Source organism: Pristiophorus japonicus, chromosome 7 (assembly GCF_044704955.1).
Source record: "Pristiophorus japonicus isolate sPriJap1 chromosome 7, sPriJap1.hap1, whole genome shotgun sequence".
Classification (NCBI taxonomy): Eukaryota; Metazoa; Chordata; class Chondrichthyes; family Pristiophoridae; genus Pristiophorus; species Pristiophorus japonicus.
In genome coordinates this window covers 199,620,166-199,642,238 of record NC_091983.1, presented here as the reverse complement: position 1 = coordinate 199,642,238, position 22,073 = coordinate 199,620,166, and the positions used below count along the sequence as shown (strand labels likewise).

The 22,073-nt window shown below is 45.7% G+C and overlaps 1 protein-coding gene across 3 annotated transcripts in view; it reads right to left on the bottom strand.

The window, feature by feature from the left end:
* daam2 (dishevelled associated activator of morphogenesis 2) overlaps positions 1 to 22,073 on the bottom strand; it is a 397,560-nt gene that overhangs the window by 349,662 nt on the left and 25,825 nt on the right. Inside the window, exon 1 of one of the 3 annotated variants that reach the window (XM_070885704.1) lies at positions 14,759 to 14,776. The exons of the other annotated variants lie outside the window; for them this stretch is intronic. The gene's annotated coding sequence lies outside the window, so the exon portion shown is untranslated. Of the gene's footprint in view, positions 1 to 14,758; positions 14,777 to 22,073 lie in introns of those variants that run through there. 3 annotated transcript variants of the gene reach the window in all.

Sequence of the window (22,073 nt, the reverse complement as noted above, 5' to 3'; positions counted from 1 at the left end):
CGCTGACTCTCGAGCTCCCGCTGGGCCTTTATAGGCCGCTCCGACGCTGCTCCCGCCTCTCACCAACTGCCGCTGACTCGCGAGCTCCCGCTGGGCCTTTTATAGGCCGCTCCGACGCTGCTCCCGCCTCTCACCAACTGCCGCTGACTCTCGAGCTCCCGCTGGGCCTTTATAGGCCGCTCCGACGCTGCTCCCGCCTCTCACCAACTGCCGCTGACTCTCGAGCTCCCGCTGGGCCTTTTATAGGCCGCTCCAACACTGCTCCCACCTCTCACCAACTGCCGCTGACTCTCGAGCTCCCGCTGGGCCTTTTATAGGCCGCTCCAACACTGCTCCCACCTCTCGCCAACTGCCGCTGACTCTCGAGCTCCTGCTGGGCCTTTTATAGGCCGCTCCGACACTGCTCCCACCTCTCGCCAACTGCCGCTCTGAGAGAAGTTCCTCCTCATTTTGGTCTTAAATGGGCGACCCCTTATTCTGAAACTATGCCCCCTCGTTCTGGATTCCCCCACAAGGGGAAACATCCTCTCTGCATCTACCCTGTCAAGACCCCTCAGAATCTTATGTTTCAATAAGATCAACCCTCATTCTTCGAAACTCCAATAAGTATAGGCCCAACCTGCTCAACCTTTCTTTATATGACAACCCCTTCATCTCAGAAATCAACCTCATGTACCTTCTCTGAACTGCCTCCAATGCAAGTATATCCTTCCTCAAATAAGGAGACCAAAATTGTATGCAGTACTCCAGGCACGGTCTTACCAACGCCCTGTACAGTTATAGCAGGACTTCTCTGCCTTTATACTCCATTCCCCTTGCAATAAAGGCCAACATTCCATTTGCCTTCCTGATTATTTGCTGTACCTGCATGCTAACTTTTTGTGTTTCATGTACAAGAACCCTCTGTACTGCAGCATTTTGTAATCTGTCCCCATTTAAATAGTAATTTGTTTTTTTATTTTTCCTACCAAAGTGGATAACTTCACATTTTCCCACATTATATTCCATCTGCCAAATTTTTGCCCACTCACTGAGCCTATCTATATCCCTTTGTAGATTCTTTGCGTCCTCCTCATTTGCTTTCCCACCCATCTTTGTATCATCAGTGCACTCGAGTGGGCCTTGAACCCAGATCCTTCAGACTCAGAGGTGAGAGGGCTATGAACTGAGCCATGGCTGAACGTGTCGTCATTTTCTGGTCATGTTTTCTGACTGTCTTTTTTTCCTTCCAATTCCTCCCCTTTTCCCTCCTGCTGCCCCCTCCCCCCCCCGCCGCCCCCCCCCCTCCCCCCGCTCCCTCCTCCTCCACCACCAGCACCTTCCTTCTGGAAAGCGCTACCTTCACCTCTGCAGGCTCCAGCAGCTTTCGCATGAACTCACCTGAGTGACTCTGTCAGAAGCACCCAAATTATTTGAGTTTGAAAACACAGAAAGAGAACGACCTGGAGCACCACTTCCCTCTGTAACTACCATCCTGTGGTCTGGTGTCACAGACTGAAATAACTCCAAACAGTCCCAGATACGATATGCCAAAGATTTCCTGTCCAGCGGCTTGTAAACTCCCAAAGCATCTCGCAGACTGTACAGTGCACAGCGTCACCACAGAAAGCTGGCTCCCCTCCCTTCACCCAGCCAATTGCCAAGTTTCCACAGAAGGAGATATTTTTTTTTAAACTTGCAACTTCAAAGAGACACTGTCTCTTTTGAAATTCAGGATTCAAGCAGGTAACCAGTGTTTGACCTGAGAGGTCGGACTTGCAAAAACAGAACTTCCAACAACAGGGCGAAACATCACTTTTGGTCAAGGAGAGAGTGAGAATAAAAACCCTTTCAACAAATGCAGCTCTGCTGATTTTGAAGAGTGCCACACTTTAAATCAAAATGTGTAAGTCTCACTTCAAATGAGTGAGACTGCCATATCTCTTTGTGCACTGATTATTCTCCCTGAAGGCACTAGTTCATTTTCCTACATTACAACAGTGACCACACATCAAAAAGTACTTCATTGGCTGTAAAGCACTTTGGGACGTCCGGTCGTCATGAAGGGCGCTATATAAATGCAAGTTTATCCTTTCTTTTCCCGAGGTGACCCTTTGCCAAACTCAGAATTCGTGGTCTGATTTGTGTTGTGCGCGACCTCATCTAAGTATAGAGCACACCATGTAAGAGAACGATAGAAGATGCATTTATACAGCACCTTTTACAACCTGAGGACATCTTAAAATGCTTCACATCAATGCAGTACTTCTGAAGTGCAGTCACCGTTGATTTGTAGGGAGACGTGGCAGCCAATTCACATACAGCAAGGCCCCAGAAGCAGCATTGAGATACACAACCAGATAGCCTGATTTTAGCATATCAACAGAAAATGCTGGAAATATTTGTTTATATTTCAGATTCCAGTATCCACACTATTTTGCCTTTTGTAACCTATTTTTAACCATTGGTTGAGGAAAAATATTAGCCAGGACACCAGGGAGAATTCCCCTTCTCTTCTTCGAACAATGCCATGGGATCTTTTATATTTATTTGAAAGGGCAGACTGGGCCTCAGGTCTCATCCGAAAGGCAGCACCTCAGTACTGCATTGAAATTTCAGTCTAGATAATGTGGCTCAAGGCCTGGAGTAGGACTCAAACACATAACCTTCTGACTCAATGGCAAGTGTGTCACCGCTGAAAGCAGACAATTCCCGTCAGCCTAGTGTAGCCAATGTCACAGAGATTTTTATTTCAACTGCTGAACACAAAGAACTCACACTGGGGTAAAAAGCTGGTAATTCCCCTTGATCTAACACTGTGCTTATCTGTACATGTGCAATCTTTTTAAATCAGGCACAAGGAGTACCTACCAGGGCAGGGGAGATCCCCTCTAGGAGCAGGGAGATCATCATCATCATAGGCAGTCCCTCGAAATCGAGGAAGACTTGCTTCCACTCTAAAAGAGAGTTCTCAGGTGACTGTACAGTCCAATACGGGAATTACAGTCTCTGTCGCAGGTGGGACAGAGACAGTGGGTGGAGGAAAGGGTGGGTGGGGAGTCTGGTTTGCCGCACGCTCCTTCCACTGCCTGCGCTTGCTTTCTGCACACTCTCGGCGACGAGACTCAAGGTGCTCAGCGCCCTCCCGGATGCTCTTCCTCCACTTAGGGTGGTCTTTGGCCAGGGACTCCCAGGTGTCGATGAGGATGTTGCATTTTATCAAGGAGGCTTTGCGGGTGTCCTTGAAACGTTTCCCCTGCCCACCTGGGGAGAGCTGAGCTGATGACAGACGAGGTGTTATTTAGTTGTGCAACATTTCAGGTAGGTGGTTTGTCTCTCGTAATAGTCCAACTGTTTGGAGACTTTCAAAATGGTGGTCCAAACATTATTAAGGAGTCATAAATGGAATAAAACTGATATAAAAAATCATTTTACTGAGTATTGAGTATTACACATTAAATAACTAAAGATTTGGCGATTTAAAAATGGCATATATGGATTATTAGAAATGTGTGCTCAAGTCTTTGGGTACCAATTTAAAGATAGATTCTCACCCTTACTAACTCTTTTAAATATCAAACAATAACAATTATGATGTTGTGTGCTTTTTCTCAGTTTGGCTATTTCAGTTATTTTGTTTTCTCTCCTAATTGCTTTGTTTTGACAAGTGCTGAGAACATAATTAAGAGTACTGGCCATGCAGAGGTACTGAACCCGAGAGTATAAAGAAATTGGTTTAAGAGGCCTGTAGTTTAATGGTGTGATCATTGAATCACCCAAGTTAATGATCACATCTACCAATGATAATTTCAACCACTTTCTAGCTCAGACATTCTCTTTATCTAATGAAGAGCTGAGGCCAACAGTACAGGAAGCCACCAGAGCTGAAAAGAATAGAAAAGAAGGAAATTGCATGATATGGCACTTTACAACCAATGGATTTATTTTTGCACAGCAGTCACAGCTGGCCAGGAGACTAGGGGAACGCCCCGCTCCTCTTCAAATTGGAGCTTATACGTCACCTTAAACAGGTAGGGTCTTGGCTGAACATGTCATCCTAAAGACACCACCCCTGACAATATAGCACTACTTCAGTACAGCGCTAGTGCAGCCTTAACTCCACTGTGAGGCTCAAACCCACAAGAGTCAAAATTCAGGTGCACCAGAAAGCTGGCACACGTATGAGTTTTGGAGTGGTACTTACCGCTGGAATTCCTAGTACGGTAAGTAGATCCATTTTCAGGACTTCAAAGTCCTACGGGAAATGGATCATAATGGGAGCGGGCCTTAGACTCAAAGCCAGGCTGACTGGCTGAAAATGGGTCGGTCGGGGCCTCCGCCGCTGTCAATCAGCGGTGGAGTCGTGGTGATGTCGCAGCACGTGTGCGTCACCATGCTCTCTTCCCTCTGTTAAAGGGGAGAGATTCTATCATTTTTCAACTTTGGCCACTGGGCCCCCAGGGAGTCTTTCGGCCGGGCCAGTGGCCTGGCACCCAAGAGGGGGTGCCAGGCTGCCTGTTGGCGGCCCGGCTGAACCCGGGGACAGTATTTTGCCGGCCGATCGGCAAGTCAGCCGTCAAAATTTTTGCATTGCGGCCAGGGCAATGGGCCCTCCCCTTTAAGGGCTGCTGTGCTGCCGGGCCGCACTCAGTGCGGAGATGGTGCGCCGGCAGAAAAACCTGTCGGGGGCGCTGAGCGGTGGGAGATCGACCAGTTGAGCTGAAAATCGCTGGTAAGTATTTATTTTATTGCTCAACATTGGCGGTGCAACTACTTGGGCGGGATGGGGTCCAGGCCGAAAAATCCCCAACCTGAATTTAGGTTGGTTTGGCCTGTTGACCCCAAAGCGGCGGCCATTCGATTTTTAGGAATGGCCACCGCAAGCGGGCATTAATGGGTCTCTTTGAGACCCTGAATTTCGGCCCCACAGTCTTTTGACTCACAGGGAGAGTGCTGCCAACTGAGTAAAGACAGTATAGTAGTGCTTAGGTGATGACAGCATCATCTGGATTGTAGAAGGAAGGGAAGGCTGAGAGAGATAAGGAGCTGCAGTTTTACAGTTTGAGGAAGGTGTGTGTTACAGCAGGAAACTATGTGACGAGTATTGACTTCCTGACAGGCAGTTTTTCCCAATGATATTATCAGCACTCAGTGTTACAAAAAAAGTCAGAATACATGACAGAACAGTTTGTGGGGGAGGAGAAAGACTATAAAATCCTTTCTAACAAGCTGGTGTAAAAAGAAGTTAAATGATGGCGAGTCTCTCTCTCTTCCCATTCCGGGGCTGTGTAACACTGCAGACTATGCAGCTCAAGTTGGAATAAGGTCTGCTGCGTCACTGGGTCTGGGATGACCGTCAATAGTTGCAGACTCACAGCAGCAGCAGTAGCAGGAGGAATGGATTCAGCACTTCCTAATCCATGTGGGGTCTGAATGTGAAACCACGCAGTGTCACACACAACACAAGAGGGGTCTGCGTTAAGCCCGTTTCCAACAGTATTCCCTGATTCTCACTCCAAGAGCATGGACCAGCAGATATAGCCACAAAGGCAGATAATGTGCGGTCAGGAGACTGGGACTGAAATTCATACTAATGGCCACGGCACGGTGTCCCAGCTGCTGGTGTGTGTCACGGTGCGAGACTCTCTAGGCCGTTGAGTGACTCTGGGGCAGTATGAACCCAAATCCGACTGGTCACCGGTATCCCTCATTTTGGCATGAAGTCAGCACTAGTTTCTCTGTAAACAAAGTGACAAGTTGGCTGGTGTGTGGGAAATGGAGATATCACAGTGGGGCAGAGCAGAGAAGCCTTTCCCCAGTATTTAACCTGTCCTGTCACTTGACTTGCAATTACTTGATGCGGACACTGGCTGCAAATATACAGATTAAATAGTTTTCCCGCATTCACATAACTCACTTCAATGATCACTAAATGAGTAAAAATTTTAAGTAGTAGAAAAAGATCCACCCCCTCGGATCAGGAATTATTTGCACACCCAATGGTAAAACACATAGTACTAAGCCATACAGACTAGAAGCTCCCAGGTTGAATGATTAGTCTGTGCTGAGGTAGCAGGTATCAAGCCATGGCAGAAGTCAGGCTGCTACAAGTGGCCTTAACACCCTTTGAACAGGGAGAAGGGGGAGAAAGATTAGCTTGACCTTGCACACCCAGTGGAATGTGTGGAGGATGGCAGTTGAGGGCAGGACTCGTGGTTGTGATGGCCCCCATGGTTGAATAGTCCTACCAACACTCTCACAAACATAGAAAAGACATTTCGATGAGGTCTTATTCCACTCTACGTAAATTTGAGCTCATCCAAAAGGTTACAGCTGTGTCCTAAGTCCAGATCACCCCTGTGCTTGCTAATCTGCATTGGCTTCCGATCCAGGAACACCTCAATTTTAAACTTCTCATCCTTGTTTTCAAACCCGCCCTATCTTTAATCTTCTCCAGTCCTACAACACTCCGAGATTTCTGGGCTCCTCCAACTCTGGCACCTTGCACCTCCCAGATTTTAATCGCTCCACCATTGGCGGCCGTGCTTCAGCTGCTTAGGCCCTAAGCTCTGGAATTACCTCCCTAAACCTCTCCACTTCCCCACCTCTCTTATGCTTTAAGATGCAGCTTAAAACATAACTCTTTGAGCAAACTTCTGGCCACCTGTCCTAATATCTCCTTATGTGGCTCGGTGTCAAAGTCTGTTTGATATCGCTCCAGAGAAGTGCCTTGGGACATTTTACTACATTAAAGGTGCTATATAAATGCAATTGGCTGTTGTTGTTGAGGCATGCGGAACCATACTCCATCAAGAGTCATCACCTTCAAGAGAGGAGAGCAGGAAATTGGATGGAGGAGGGAGATATGGGGGGCTGGGGAAGGAATGGTCCGTAGCGGGGTGTTATGGATCACCAAAAGAGGCAAAAGCAGAAGAAAAGAAAAACAAAACAAAATGTAAGCAAATAAATCCTGTGGTAACCAGTGGAATTGTTTGGTAAAAATGTTTTTGAAGAATGTTCCCATAGAACCCAAGGACTTCAAGCTGCAATATATTATGGGAAGCTACTTTTTTTTTTCGGAGTTTTGACACAAACAGAAAGCAGATTGTTTTATTTACACAAGATAAAGGTTGCAGGCCAAGTTATGTGAAAAATGTACTGTACGTAATTTGAAAAAACAACAAAAATTTAGATTTACTGTGAGGATAAGCACCCCTACATCTCCAGTGCGAATTCATGTTACTCTTTATTGGAGGAGAGGTCATGAGCCGGCAGTTCCTGAAGACACACTCTACGCCGCCAGACCACACACACACACAGCCCGTACAGGCGAGGGGTTGGTACAAACCTTCTTGTCTGAGTACGCTCCTGTGATATATATATGCAAGTTGTTGTTGTTGTTGCAGTAATGTGTGCCCACAGGTTTTTGAGCTGTGAGCTGTACCTGGAGTATTGCATAGAGTTAAGGTCTCCGTGACAATGGGGATCAGCCCGGCTTTGGAGGCCGTGCACAGGAGAGCATCAAGGCTGGCGCTATGAGCCACAAGAACAACGGAGTAAGCAGAGGCTCTTCAGACTTGAAAGGAGGCATCGCAGAGAGAATCTTTCAGAAGTACATATGATACTCAATGTGATAAGAAAAGCAAGTAACACCCAGGGAATAGAACATCCCACGGCACTATTTCGAAGAAGAACAGGGAGTTCTCCCCAGTGTCCTGGCCAATATCTATCCCTCAACCAACATCACTAAAAGCAGATTATCTGGTCATTATCGCATTTGCGGCTTGCGGGACCTTGCTGTGTGCAAATTGGCTGGTACGTTTCGTACATTACAACAGATTACACTTCAAAAATATTTAATTGACTTTGAAGTGCTTTGGGGCGTCCTGAAGTCATGAAAGGCGCGATATAAATGCAAGTCCTTTCTTTTCCTTTCACAGGATCAAGGTTGTGAATAACAAGTTCAGGACAGATGCCAAGAAGAATTGGTTTGCACTGAGGGCGAGCAACAGCTGGAACAAGTCGGCACAAAGGGTGGTTGAGGCCACAACACTTTTACTCATTTAAGAATCAGCTTGACGCTGTAATAGGAAGACAGGACCGATATTCTGGAGCGATGACATCAAATGGGCCTCAGGACCTTCTTCATCCAAAAACTCCCCTCTTGTGATCTGACTGACAATGGATAATGGGGACTATTCAGAGTTGCTGTGTGTAAGACACTACAATGTGATAGAATTTGCACAGATGCCAGAAACATCTGTATGCAGTGATACTTCAAACTCCAACCACTGCTCTTGAAAAACTGAGTGAACAGCTTTGGGACATTGTTTGTAAACAAGTGGATGGAATTATGTCATTGTTCACTCGTACACAAAATCATCATGATGAAATTGAGGAATAATAGTATCTGATAATGTCAATCCTCGCCCCTCCATATCAACATTTAATCGCTCCCATTCCCTCTACCACCGGCACACCATAGCTGCAGTGTGTCCTCTCTACAGAATGCGCTGCAGCAACTCGCCAACCTTACCCAAACCCACAGTCTCCACCACCTGGAAGGAACAGGCAGCAGGTGTATGGAAAAACCATCACCTCCCAGTGCCTCTCAAAGTCACACACCAGCTTAACTTTGACATCTATCACCCCTCCTTCACAGTCGCTGGGTTAAAATCATGATCCTCCCTGCCTAAAAATACCTTCAGCACACAGACTGCAGCGGTTCAAGAAGGCAGCTCACCACCACCTTCTCAAGGGCACCTAACATGGGCAATAAATGTGGTCTTGCTAGCAACGTCCATATCCCCAGAATGATTGTTTTAAATGATAATTTCTCTCCCCTCGCAAATAGGATAATCTCCCCTCCTCCCTCCACATGATAATGTTTCTCTTGCACCCATCCTATTAATGACGAGTTCACTTTCATTTACCTTGCCGATTTTCTCCCATCTCTTCTGAAGTCGTTGACTACTTGCTGGGGATCCAGTTCCTATGCACCAGCCACCTCCAGTACCTCGGCTCAACTAGCCATACGTGAGCCTCGGCAGCAAGCGTCAGCAGACTATTCAGGCACAGTTGCCTTCGATCCGCTCCTCATCTGATATTCAAAGGCATGCAAGGGTCACCAGGTACCTATTGGGAGCAGCAACCCCGGCCAGTTTTCACATCCCTAACCGAGGCACGCAGAGGTTATTTTGTCATCCTGGCTGGAGAAGAGCGAACTTGAGAAGGCACAGGTGATTGAACGTGGAACATTCTTGGCCTGGATAGCCCATCTAATCACTGGATCAACTTGCTGAACTGTTGAGGATGCCCAAATTCCTAGGTTGAACAAACCTAATCTGGTCACCAGTAGTAGTGTAAATAAATGGAACAACCATAACACTTTTGTATTAATGGGAATAGAAATACAAAAAATTTAAGGACATTTCAATTTCAAATTACAGAGTATTTTATTTCTTAACCTATGTATTAGAATTATACAATTTACAATTAAATTACTGAGCATTTCATGATTTGGCAACGAAACCATGCTTGAACAACTTTTTTAAAGTTGCATATGTTAATTTTATTGACGTGCTCTCCCTAGTTTAGCTGGGGCCTCCATTTTGGATTCAGGCTCTAAGTAATTAGGCTATCCCAGCACGCAGTTGCTAGGGTACCACAATAATCCACATTATTAAAGAATAGTTTGGAAAGTTGTTTTACAAAGGGTTAGCATTCTAGCACCCTCATTTTGGAAATGCTTAAAGTAGCCCATATTTTTTGCTCTTTTGAAGTGGTGTGTATGAAATGGATTTTGCGCAGCTTATACTTCATTTTCATGTCGAAAAGCAATTATTTTGATTGGCAGATGGTGGCAGGACCTCCATGTTAAGAATAACTGCCTGCATCCACAATTAAGGCACACGGCCCCCCTAAGTGGAATGGATTGTACATTAAACTGCTTAACCCAATCACTGCTGGGCATGGGCTGATTACTCCACTGAGTAATACAATGCAGTCACAGAGGGCTAGAAATTTGCTGACTTTGCGACCAGGTTTTTGCCACTATTTCACCCTCCATGGTGAAAACCCAGTCGGCGGGATCTTCGGTGACATTTTTGCAGTGACATTTGCCACGTACCACTGGGGAGAGGACATGCAACACCCGAAATAGCATTTGCGATCGATTTTTGGCTCCCTCCGCACCCGTACTCTGTACCGACCGGGAAAATCCTGCTTTGCAGCCCTGCCAGTAGCGGTAAGTATGAAGACCTGCAAAAAAGGTAAGTTAAAGTTTTTATTTTTTAATTCTTTTTCAGTGATTTAGTAGGTAAGGGTTTTGTGAATGTTTTTTTTTGCAATTTATTTTGTTGTGTTTCTTTCTCCCACCGCGCTATCGGCCCCGGACTAAAGTTGCCGAAATTCACGGTTTGCTCAGCGAATCCTCGTGCAACGCCAATTTTTGCCACTGCGAAAATTAAAAGCCAAAGATCGGGCCTACTAATGATAGCGACTAATGATAGCGAAGCGAAAACGGTAATTTTGGCGTAAAAATACCGTTTTCGCTGAAAACCGAAATTCTAGCCCATTGTGTCTTTTTGCCACCTGCTACTTTTCAACAAGAAAGCAAGTATTGAGTTGACAAGTCCAAGCCAAAACTTACGATTGGAAGGAATTTTATTTTCCCCGCAGAGTTGTGGATATGTGAATCAGACTCCCAGCTAGAGCAGTTAATCCTGTGTCATTCAACTTTAATAAAAAGAGCTGGTTAGGAATGCATTTGAGGATTATAAGGATATGTAGAGATAGAGATGATAACATGGGATTGAGGGTAAGAAGGATAAGTACAGGTAGGGATAATGTAAAGCATAATATAGAGCTTCGTAGGGATAATGTAAGGTGGTTCCTATGTCAGCTGTGGCTCAGTGGGTAACACTCTCACCTCTGAGTCAGAAGGTAGTGGGTTCAAGTCCCACTCTAGGGACTTAAGCACATAAATCTAGGTTGACACTCCAGTGCCGTGCTGAGGGAGTGCTACACTGTGGGAGGAGCCATCTTTTGGATCAGATGTTAAACCGAGGCCCCTTATGCTCTCTGAGGTGGTCATTAAAGATCCCATGACACTATTTCGAAGAAGAGTATGGGAGTTATCCCCAGTGTCCTGGCCAATATTAAACTCTCAATCAACATAACAAAAACAGATTATCTGGTCATTATCACATTTCTGTTAGTGGGATCTTGCTGTGCACAAATTGGCTGCTGCATTTCCCACATTACAAAAATATTTCATTGGCTGTAAAGTGCTTTGAGATATCCAGTGGTCGTGAAAGGCGCTATATAAATTCAAGTCTTTCTTTATATTCTTATCAATGACCATGACAATGTCACCATCTGAACTCAAGAAGCACAATATTTGATTGCAAGGTATTTCCGTAACGAAGTACACTACACTACATTATTTTTAATTGGACACCATTATGAGGTAGAAGCACAAGAAGAGATGAGTGACAAAACTCCAATTCCATTCGAAAGCTTTATTAAAGAGCAAAGACTTACTTCAGTGGTATTCTGACCCAACAGAAATCAGTCTCTTCACTCCCGCACCCCCCCACCCCCGCCATGCCCACCCCACACAGCGTTTTCTTACTTTCCTTGCTTAGCTACCTCCCTCTGGGACCACAGCGCCAACATATAGTACCTCATCCCTTCAACTATAGTACATTCGATTATGTACAACTCAATGATTTACTGCCTCAGTCAATGACCCTGCATGTGCTGTGTGAAACAAGGTGACAATCATACCTATAAATCTATAGAAACTCTTTAAAAACTGATAAGAATTTATTTTTTTAAGTCTCTGAGGCTTTTCTCATCTGATACAATGAACAGCACCTCCTCTTTTGGCAAAATTTAGCTTGCCGTAACATTTATGTTTCATAAAGACTGGCTTTCAAGATTAGTGAATGCCACAAATTCATTGTCAGCTTTTGAAAAGATTTCATCAATCTGTTGAATTGTGATAGCAATATTATGAGAAATATTTTACCTAGAGAGTGGTGAGAATGTGGAACTCGCTACCACAGCGAGTGGTTGAGGCAAGTAGTATATATGCATTTAAGGGGAAGCTAGATAAGCACATGAGGGAGAAGGGAATTGCTGGTTATGCTGATAGAGTTAGATGAGGAAGGATGGGAGGAGGCTCGAGTGGAACATAAACGCTGGCATGGACTGGTTGGGACAAATGGCCTGTTTCTATGCCGTATATTCTATGTAATTCCATGTAATTCTAGCTCATCCATCCGGAAAAACCTTCAGTCCCTCCATTACAAGCATTCAATTGCCAGTTAAATGATCCTAAGATTTTGCCTCCACAACCCTACCCAGACTAGCATAACCAGAGATCGTGAGATGAAATACCACCATGGAAACTGACTTGATTAAATCGAGTAAAGTGCTGGCTAGTACCAGGAACAATGGTCACATGTCTGGCCTATATGTGACTCTAGTCCCACACTACATGATTGACTCATAATGATCTCATAGGTGACTCAGGATGGGCAATAAGTACTGACATGCGTGCATTGCCTACATCTCAAAAATAAATTAGCAGAAGGTGTTTAACTATCTTAAGTACATCTCTGAGCCCTGCTGTCAGTTGCCCTGACTCAAAACGGAAGAGATCTAGTTTCTCTAATCTTTCCTCATATCAGTCCTCTGACACTAAGAATCAGCGTCATGACTCTTCTCTGTACTGCCCGGAGGGCTTGAATGTCTCTCTTGTTAAGGTGACCAAAACAGTACTCGAGATGTAGTCTGACCAGAGTGCCATATAGTTTTGACACAATGTCCTCTGACTTGCCTCCCTATCTCTGTAACCTTCTCCAACACTACAACCCTCCAAAAAATTTGCAATCCTCCAAATCTGGCATCTTGTCCATTCCCCACCTCCTCCCCCCGCCATCCCACTCCCTTCACACTACCAATGGCATGCCTTCAGCCATCTAGGCACTAATCTCTAGAATTCTCCATGTAAACCTCTCCACCCTCTCTCTCCTCCTATAAAGCCCTCCCTTTGGTCATCTGTCCTAATGTCTCCTAATTTGGCCTGGTGTCAATTTCTGTGTACACACTCCTGTGAAGCACCTTGGGGCATTTTCCTATGTTAAAGGTGCGATATAAATGTAAGTTGTTGTTATTGTAGTTATGGACAGACTGTGCTTACCATAATTGGACAGCACTGCATATTGTATAAGCTATTCCAGTCAGTTACATCTGGAAGCAGCTATGCTTTTCCAGTTGAATATTGCAACACAAAGAAAGGGCTATTTGTCCCACCAAGCTTGCTCTTTTCAACAGACCATGTACAACCTGTACTGTATTGAAACTCTCTTGACATAGATTCACTTGAGATGGCAACTAACCATAGGTAACTCTTCCAAGAAGAATAAATCATAAGATTCCTCCCTGAGCTCAGAAGCAATTGAGTGAAAAGCTCCAGCTATCAATCAGCTATTAATCTCAAGTCATTTAGTCCAAGTTGGTGCATTCCAGAAATAACATTAATTTGTACAGAACAAGATGAGTGGCATCATACTCCATGGAGTGTTTGATCCTCTATCCCTATAATTATCCTTTCACAACATCCCAAAGCGCTTTATATAGGAAATGTGGCAGCAATGTAAAAATGACCACATCATAGCACTGTTGACTGAGGGATAAATGCTAACTAGGACACTGGGGAGAACTCCCCGGCTCTTCTTCGAATAGTGCCATTTGATCTTTTACGTCCGTCTGAGAGTGCAGACGGGACCTTGGTTTAACATCTCGTGCAAAAGGTGTCACTTTCGACAATGCAGCGCTCCCTCAGTCATAGATTTTGTGCATCCATCTCTGGAGTGGGACCTGAACCTCAGAGGCTGACAGCTGATACCCAGATAGCTGTCCAGACACTTTTTGGAGAAGTCAATCGAGAAAGCATCAAGAAGCTTCAAACAGTAATCTGGCCACTGGAGCTCAATTGGCAAATTATTGAGGGTTCTCAGTATTTCTTGAACATTGTAGACAATACAATAAGTTGCATAGTCTACAACCGAGTCCTGAAATCTCAACCCCTTCGACCCACCTTGCTGGTAAAAGAGAACTTTTCCCCTTCAGTCTTTCTGGTATAGAACTGTGCCAGCTGATAGCAGACATCAGGAAATTGTGTACCTGAAGTCTGATATTTTCCAATAGAAAATCATGGACAGAGCAGGGGGTGGGCAAATTACAACTTTGTGTTTCCTACAAGTGCAGGAACGCTAAGGCGGATATTCTCCCCTTATTTCCTCAGTCCTTTCTCTATTCAGAAATGCATCAACCTGACAAACCCAGGGGAGACAATTAGAGTTGGCTGCTCCGTATGGATCTTCCCGGTTATCGATGCAGTCGGGCGGCATTGAGGTCCTACAAGTGCACAATCAGGGGCCCCGCGGCGAGCGGATCCAGTCCCCAAACCTAACCATTGCACGGGTGACTCTCCCAGCAAGGCACATGCCACCCCTGCATGAAGAACCCATCAACAGTGCCCACTTCAATAGCTTTCTGGATAAGTTAGTCCACAAGGACTTTACTGCAGAAAATCCTCCAACTTGACTCCCCTTCTTCCTCTAAATTTGAACTTGCATCTGATGATATTTGAGCCCTTCATAACAGGGAAGGATTTGTCTTGATCAATTTTGCATTTTACCTTCTTAATTTAACTGTCAAACGTGTTAAAATAAAGTATATATGTGCTGTTAGTTGGAGGACTTACTTGAAATTCTGCCCATATGCAGGTAAGCAAGACTAGGAAACCTTTAATTAGGTCGCCTTGAAGTCTTCCTTTGCTTCCAAAGAAAGTAGGACCAATTTCCTTAACTTTTCTTCACAAATATTCTCGTTATCCAGAATAATTTTTAGTCCAAACCCTCTCGAAGTTGTGGTACGTTCATGCCCCCATTCCTATTGTATAAATATAATTGCAGGACATATTAAATAGTAAGTGCATCACTAAGCATCCTTCTGCTTACTAGCATGGAATCATACAGAACAGAAGGAGGCCATTCTGCCCCTCCTGTCTGTGCTGGATCTCTGAAAGAGCTATCCAATTGGTCCCATTCACCTTCCCTTTGCCCACAGCCCTGCAAATTTCTCCTTTTCAAGTATTCATCCAATTCCCCTTTGAAAGTTACTATTGAATCTGTTTCCACCACCCTTTCAGGCAGTGCATTCCAGATCTTAACAACTCGCTGCATTAAAAAAAAAAAATTCTCATCTTCCCCCAGGAATTTTTTGCCAATTATCTTAAATCTGTCCTCTGGTTAACAATCCTCTTGCCAGTGGAAACAATTTCCCATTATCTACTCTATCAATTTCCCTCATAATTTTGAACATCTATATTGAATCTCCTCTTAACCTTCTCCACTCTAAGAAGAACCCCAGCTTCTCTAATTTCCACATAAATGAAGTCCCTCATTCCTGGTACCATTCTAGTAAATCTTTTCTGCACCTTCGCCAAACCCTTGACACCCTTCCTAAAATGTGGTGCCCAGAATTGGACACAATACTCCAGCTGAGGCCTAACTAGTGATTTATAAAGGTTTAGCATAACATCCTTGCATATGGGCAACTTTTCAAGTACTGTAACTCCTCAAACCAGCAGCGCATATATACTTTATTTTAAACAAGTCTGACAGTTAAATTGGTGACTTGTTGGAACCCGTTGTTCCTATTTGAACATCTCGAGATAGCGCCTCAACCTTTATTGTACCTTTGTTCCCCTCTTTTCAAATGAACTGTTCCACTGATGATGTCATGCACTCAACAGAAAATAATGAAGAAGATTCAACTCATGACATCATTGGTGGATAAGCCTATTGAGAAAGTAGGAACTCTTGTATAACTTTGAAACCTTTGAACATCACATTTTAACCATGGATATATTATTTCTGCCTGTTTTTCCCCTCCCAATCATCTTGTTGGTAATTTAGATTAGAGTTGTTTTTATTTTTGCTTTATAGTCTAAGGGAGGTTTAGGTAATGGTCCAGGTTACTGAACGTTTAATTTTAGCTGCATTCCAGTAACTGGTTTTGTGACCCTGCATTTTTTGAGAGCTAATTAATGAGAAGACCTTTTTCCCATTTTGGACACAGCTGCATTCCTTCCCACAGTATGGGCCAGTTACTGTAAGAGCAGTAACAAGCAGCCAGTTAGGCCAGATACTCAGCAACAGAATTGCTGGGGGAATACAAAAAGCCAGAGGTTCAAATTCCAATTACCATATCAAACAGCAATAAATAAATCTACCAAAAACTTTTTTTGCCGACCAAGACATTTCTTCAGAAAGTGTAAACATATAAAATACTGAGGAAAACCACAACGCTTTCTGTCATGTATTCAACCAGCATTGTAACCCATGTATAAACTGACCTAAGTTGTACACCGTGAGAACACTGACCACTAGGTGGGAGACACTACTAACCTGGACCTTCAGGTATAAAAGGGGAAGCTCCACCCACCTTCATCACTTGAGTGCTAAGGAATAAAGGACAGGTCACAGACTGACCTTCTCTCAAGCATGGGCCTCGTGTGCATTTATACTGTGTAGTAAGGACATATCAATGGCGACAAGAAACTGGGATTTAAACCACGCGAGCATGGCCACTGGCAGAACAGACGAGAGGTACTGTGTTAAGGAATGGTTGGGACAGAGATTCAACATTGTTAAAGCAGCACACAGTTCTCCAGGCAGACAAGGGCAGTCAGGCATGCCCCAACATGTAGTCGAACCCAGAGGGGGAGTTCGACAGAGACAATGGCAAGCTGAACAGCGATTCACGCCATTGCAAGGGACAATGCGGCCAGTAATGGGGCCATCAACACCTGTTAATGGTGCACTCAAGGACAATAACAGGGGCAGTCAGGGACGATCGACTGGCAAGGGACTTTTTGTTTCAAACGGCAACTCATGCTGGAGGCGTGGAGGCATACATTCAGCCGGAGTTTGCAGAGATGAACAAAATACCTGCAGAAATTGCAGAAATGGACACTGGGGGAAATCGCTGGAAGCTGAAGTTCAGCGAGTTCATGTGGAGCACGTCTACAGTTCATACACCAGGATGCCACCGATAATGATGAAAGTGCTCCTCAATGGCATCCCAGTATCAATGGAGTTAGACACGGGTGCCAGCCAGTCCCTGATGGGTATCAAACAGTTCGAAAAGTTGTGGGCATCCAAGGCCAAGAGGCCAAAATTATCGCCGATTGACGCACAGCTACGGACTTACACAAAGCAGATCATTCCGGTGCTAGGCAGCGCCACGGTAGTCGTGACCCACAAAGATTCGGAGAACAGGTTGCCACTCTGGATTGTCCCAGGGGACGGTCCCGCATGACTGGGGAGGAATTGGCTTGCTGTCATGAACTGGAAATGGGGCGATGTCAATGCAATTTCCTCTGTGGAGCGAGTATCATGCTCACAGGTCCTGGACAAATTTGACTCATTATTTCAACCCGGCATTGGCACTTTCATGGGGGCCTAGGTAGTGATTCACATAAACCCGGACGCCAGACCAGTACACCACAAGGCCAGAGCGGTGCCGTACGTGATGCGGGAAAAGATAGAAGGCGAATTGGACCGCCAGTTGAGGGAAGGCATCATCTCACCAGTCGAATTCAGTGACTGGGCGAGCCCGATTGTGCCGGTGCTCAAGGCGGATGGGTCGGTCAGGATATGTGGCGATTACAAGGCCACCATCAATCGGGTGTCACTCCAAGACCAGTACCCGCTACCGAGAGCGGAGGACCTCTTTGCGACGCTATCCGGTGGCAAACTTTTTTCAAAGTTGGACCTGACCTCAGCTTACATGACCCAGGAGCTGGCGAGTGAGTCGAAGAAGCTGACCACCATCACGACACACAAGGGGTTGTTTGAGTACAACAGATGTCCGTTCGGGATTCGCTCGGCCGCCGCGATCTTCCAACGAAATATGGAAAACCTCCTCAAGTCGATTCCAGGGACGGTGGTTTTTCAGGACGACATCCTCATTATGGGTTACGATACTGAAGAACACCTCCACAACCTGGAGGAGGTGCTACGCAGACTGGACCGGGTAGGTCTGCGACTGAGAAAGGCGAAGTGCGTCTTCCTAGCTCCAGAGGTAGAATTCCTGAGGATGAGGGTAGCAGCAGACGGGATCAGCCCTACTGCATCCAAGACGGAAGCGATCCAGAGAGCACCCAGACCCCGTAACACGACGGAGCTGCGTTCATTCCTGGGGCTCCTGAACTATTTTGGTAACTTTCTTCCCAAATTGAATACGCTGCTAGAGCCGCTACACGTACTCCTATGCAAAGGTCGCGAATGGGTCTGGGGGGACAGCCAGGAAAGGGCTTTTAATAGAGCACGCAATTTGTTACGTTCCAACAATCTGTTAACGCTATATGATCCATGTAAGAAACTTGTGTTAACGTGCGATGCGTTGTCCTATGGTGTCGGGTGTGTGTTGCAGCATGTCAATGCCAAGGGTCAGTTACAGCCGGTAGCTTATGCCTCCAGGAGTCTGTCCCAGGCAGAAAGGGGCTACGGGATGGTAGAAAAGGAGGCGCTCGCATGTGTATATGCGGTAAAGAAAATGCACCAGTACCTGTTTGACAGGAAATTTGAGCTGGAGACAGATCACAAACCCCTAACGTCCCTTTTGGCCGACAACAAGGCCATAAATGCAAACGCATCGGCCCGCATACAGAGGTGGGCACTCATGTTAGCTGCCTATGACGATACAATTCGGCACAGACCGGGCACCGAAAACTGCGCCAATGCACTCAGCAGGCTCCCACTAGCCACCACTGAGGGGGCTACAGAGAATGGTGCTGAGATGGTCATGGCTGTTGAAGCTTTCGGAAGTGAAGGCTCACCCGTGACAGGCCGTCAGATTAAACTCTGGACAAATAGAGACCCGCTATTGTCTCTAGTCAAGAAATGTGTCCTGAATGTGGACTGGGCAGCCTTTGTACAGGGCATGCCCTGAGAAATTTAAACCATTTCACAGGCGCAAGGATGAACTCTCGATTCAGGCCGATTGCCTACTGTGGGGAAACCGCGTAGTCATGCCCCAGATGGGCAGAGAGGTGTTCATCAGAGAACTCCACAATGGGCACTCGGGCATTGTCACGATGAAGGCAATTGCCAGGTCACACGTTTGGTGGCCAGGGATAGACGCAGATCTGGAACTTTGTGTTCGCAGGTGCAACACGTGTGCCCAGTTGGGCCATGCGCCCAGGGAAGCCCCCCTTAGCCCCTGGCCATGGCCCGCCAAGCCTTGGTCACGCATCCATGTGGACTACGCAGGTCCTTTCATGGGGAAAATGTTTTTGGTTGTAGTAGACGCCTACTCCAAATGGATCGAGTGTGACATTTTAAATTCAAGCACATCCTCTGCCACGGTAGAAAGTCTACGGGCAATGTTCGCCGCCCACGGTCTACCGGACATCTTGGTCAGCGACAATGGCCCGTGCTTCACAAGCACTGAATTCCAGGACTTCATGGCAGGCAATGGAATTAACCATGTTAGAACGGCACCGTTCAAGCCGGCCTCAAACGGCCAGGCAGAACGAGCAGCGCAGATAATCAAACAGGGGATGCTCAGATTCCAAGGGGGTTCCCTACAAACCCGCTTATCACGCCTCCTGTTGGCCTATAGATCCCGACCACACTCGCTCACAGGGGTTCCACCCGCAGAGCTACTAATGAAAAGGACGCTCAAAACCCGATTATCCCTTATACACCCCACCATGAAAGAAATTGTCGAGAGCAGGCGCCAGTCACAATATCACTACCATGACAGGAATGCGAGGGCGCGATGTATTGATGTAAATGATCCTGTTTTTGTCCTCAACTACGCTGCAGGGCCCAAATGGCTCGCAGGCACTGTGGTTGCCAAAGAGGGAAATAGGATTCTGGTCGTTAAACTTACCAATGGATAAATCTGCCGCAAACATGTGGATCAAACAAAAAGGAGGTTCAGCAACCCCATAGAAGAAGCAGAGGAAGAACACGATATAGAGTTCACTCCACCACAGGTGACCGAACACCGGAACCAAAGGGAGGAGAGCCCAGTCACTGTGGGCAGTCCGGACAGGCCTGAGGCAGTGCAAACAGCAGACACTCAGGCCAGCGCCCAACAACCGGAGCCCCAACTCAGGCGCTCTACAAGGGAGCGTAAACCACCAGAGAGACTCAACCTGTGATCCCAATTAGACTTTGGGGGGGGGGAAGTGATGTCATGTATTCAACCAGCATTGTAACCCATGTATAAACTGACCTAAGTTGTACACCGTGAGAACACTGACCACTAGGTGGGAGACACTACTAACCTGGACCTTCAGGTATAAAAGGGGAAGCTCCACCTACCTTCATCACTTGAGTGCTAAGGAATAAAGGACAGGTCACAGACTGACCTTCTCTCAAGTATGGGCCTCGTGTGCATTTATACTTTGTAGTAAGGACATATCACTTTCAAGCGCTTCCCTGCTTTCAGAAATATCCACACCCTCACTGTTTTTCTTTTTCCAAAATTTTGTTCGTCCCATTTTAAAGCTATTTTTCTCTACCCTTTAAGTTCTTGTCCCTTCCCTTCCCTTCCCCCACTCCACTGCAGATCAGTCCAATGCTTGACCAAGAATATTGGTAAAAGTAAATAATTGCCCCAGGCCTCTTCAGCCCTGCTCTAGAAATGGCCATTCTCTTTCTCATCCACCCCACTCCAGTTGTCCTTGGCCAAGAGAATGAGTAATGAGACAACCTGCTCCCATGCCTCTCCCTCATGTATACTTTCTGCGGTCTTGTGGAAGTAAGATTTCTGGATGTTCTCTGATCAGATTAAACTTTGAGATAGAAGAGTTGGTTTTGCAGAGAGTCGAGATGATCAGAGAGTCTGACTGAATGATTGTCCAGAGGTGAATCAGCTCATATGGGCAACCTAGCCGAATGCAGTGCCTAAATGCCATTCAAATAAATTTGTGGTCAATTTTAACCCAGAGTTAAATGCACTCGCTAGCCTAGGAAATTTTAACTCCTGGGCCTCATTTAAATGGCAGCTTGCTAGTAAGTGGCAGGTGGAAGGTGAATTATATTGTTTAAATAGGACACGTGGTCTGGGATGGGGGAGGAAGTAAAACAGAAGAGTAATTCGGTAAAAGATAACAATTATGATGGCCCCTTATTTGCAGCCAATTGTAAATGCCCCCTGCATGACATGACTTCGCTTCACTTTCTACTATATTCAACTGAGGCGGAACAATCCGGCATCTATTAACGAAGAATGCTGGTACTTAGCTGCACACAAGTCCAAGAGAATCAGGTAGAAAACTGAGGCCGTAGGCAACATAAAATGGAAACAGCACCGTGTGGTTGTTGGGGGAATGTGTTGCTAAAAATACTGGGCCCTTCCCTCATTGCTGAGCAGGTTTATGCGCTGAGCTGTGGAGCTGTACTATCCAGGGAAATTAGTGGTTGGATCCTGCTCTAGGCTGGTCTCGGATGGGCTGGCAGTCAGTCTGTAATAGCCCTCAATGTTCATGGATAATGGAGGGAAAATCGCCATGGTAATCACTGCTGATTGCTATAGTGACTCCTGCAGCCAAAGTCCGAAGTAGATCTTGACTTTGTGCATAGTGTAAAATGGGTGATTTAAAATTTTGTAAAGTTGGAAACTTAGCTTTGTTTTGCTACATTAAAAATGCTATAAAAATGCAAGTTGTTGTTGTTTCGTCCCCCAGCTTAAAATCATTGATATACACCGTGAAGAGCAACGCCCCCACATTGATCCCTGTGATTGATGTCACTCCATTCACAAATTTCTCTGGGTTAGCTCATTTTCAGACCACTTCCTAGTCCATGCCTTGTTGAGTAATGGCCTGTATAGCACAGTTTCAAAGGCCTTGCTCAAATTTAAATACATCACTCCCACAGAATTTCCACTGTCAAAAACGTATGTCATTTCTTCACAGAACCTTGTTAGGCATGATCGGCATCCCGATAAATCCATGCTGACTCCCAATTACTATACCTTGCAATAGCTATCTAGTT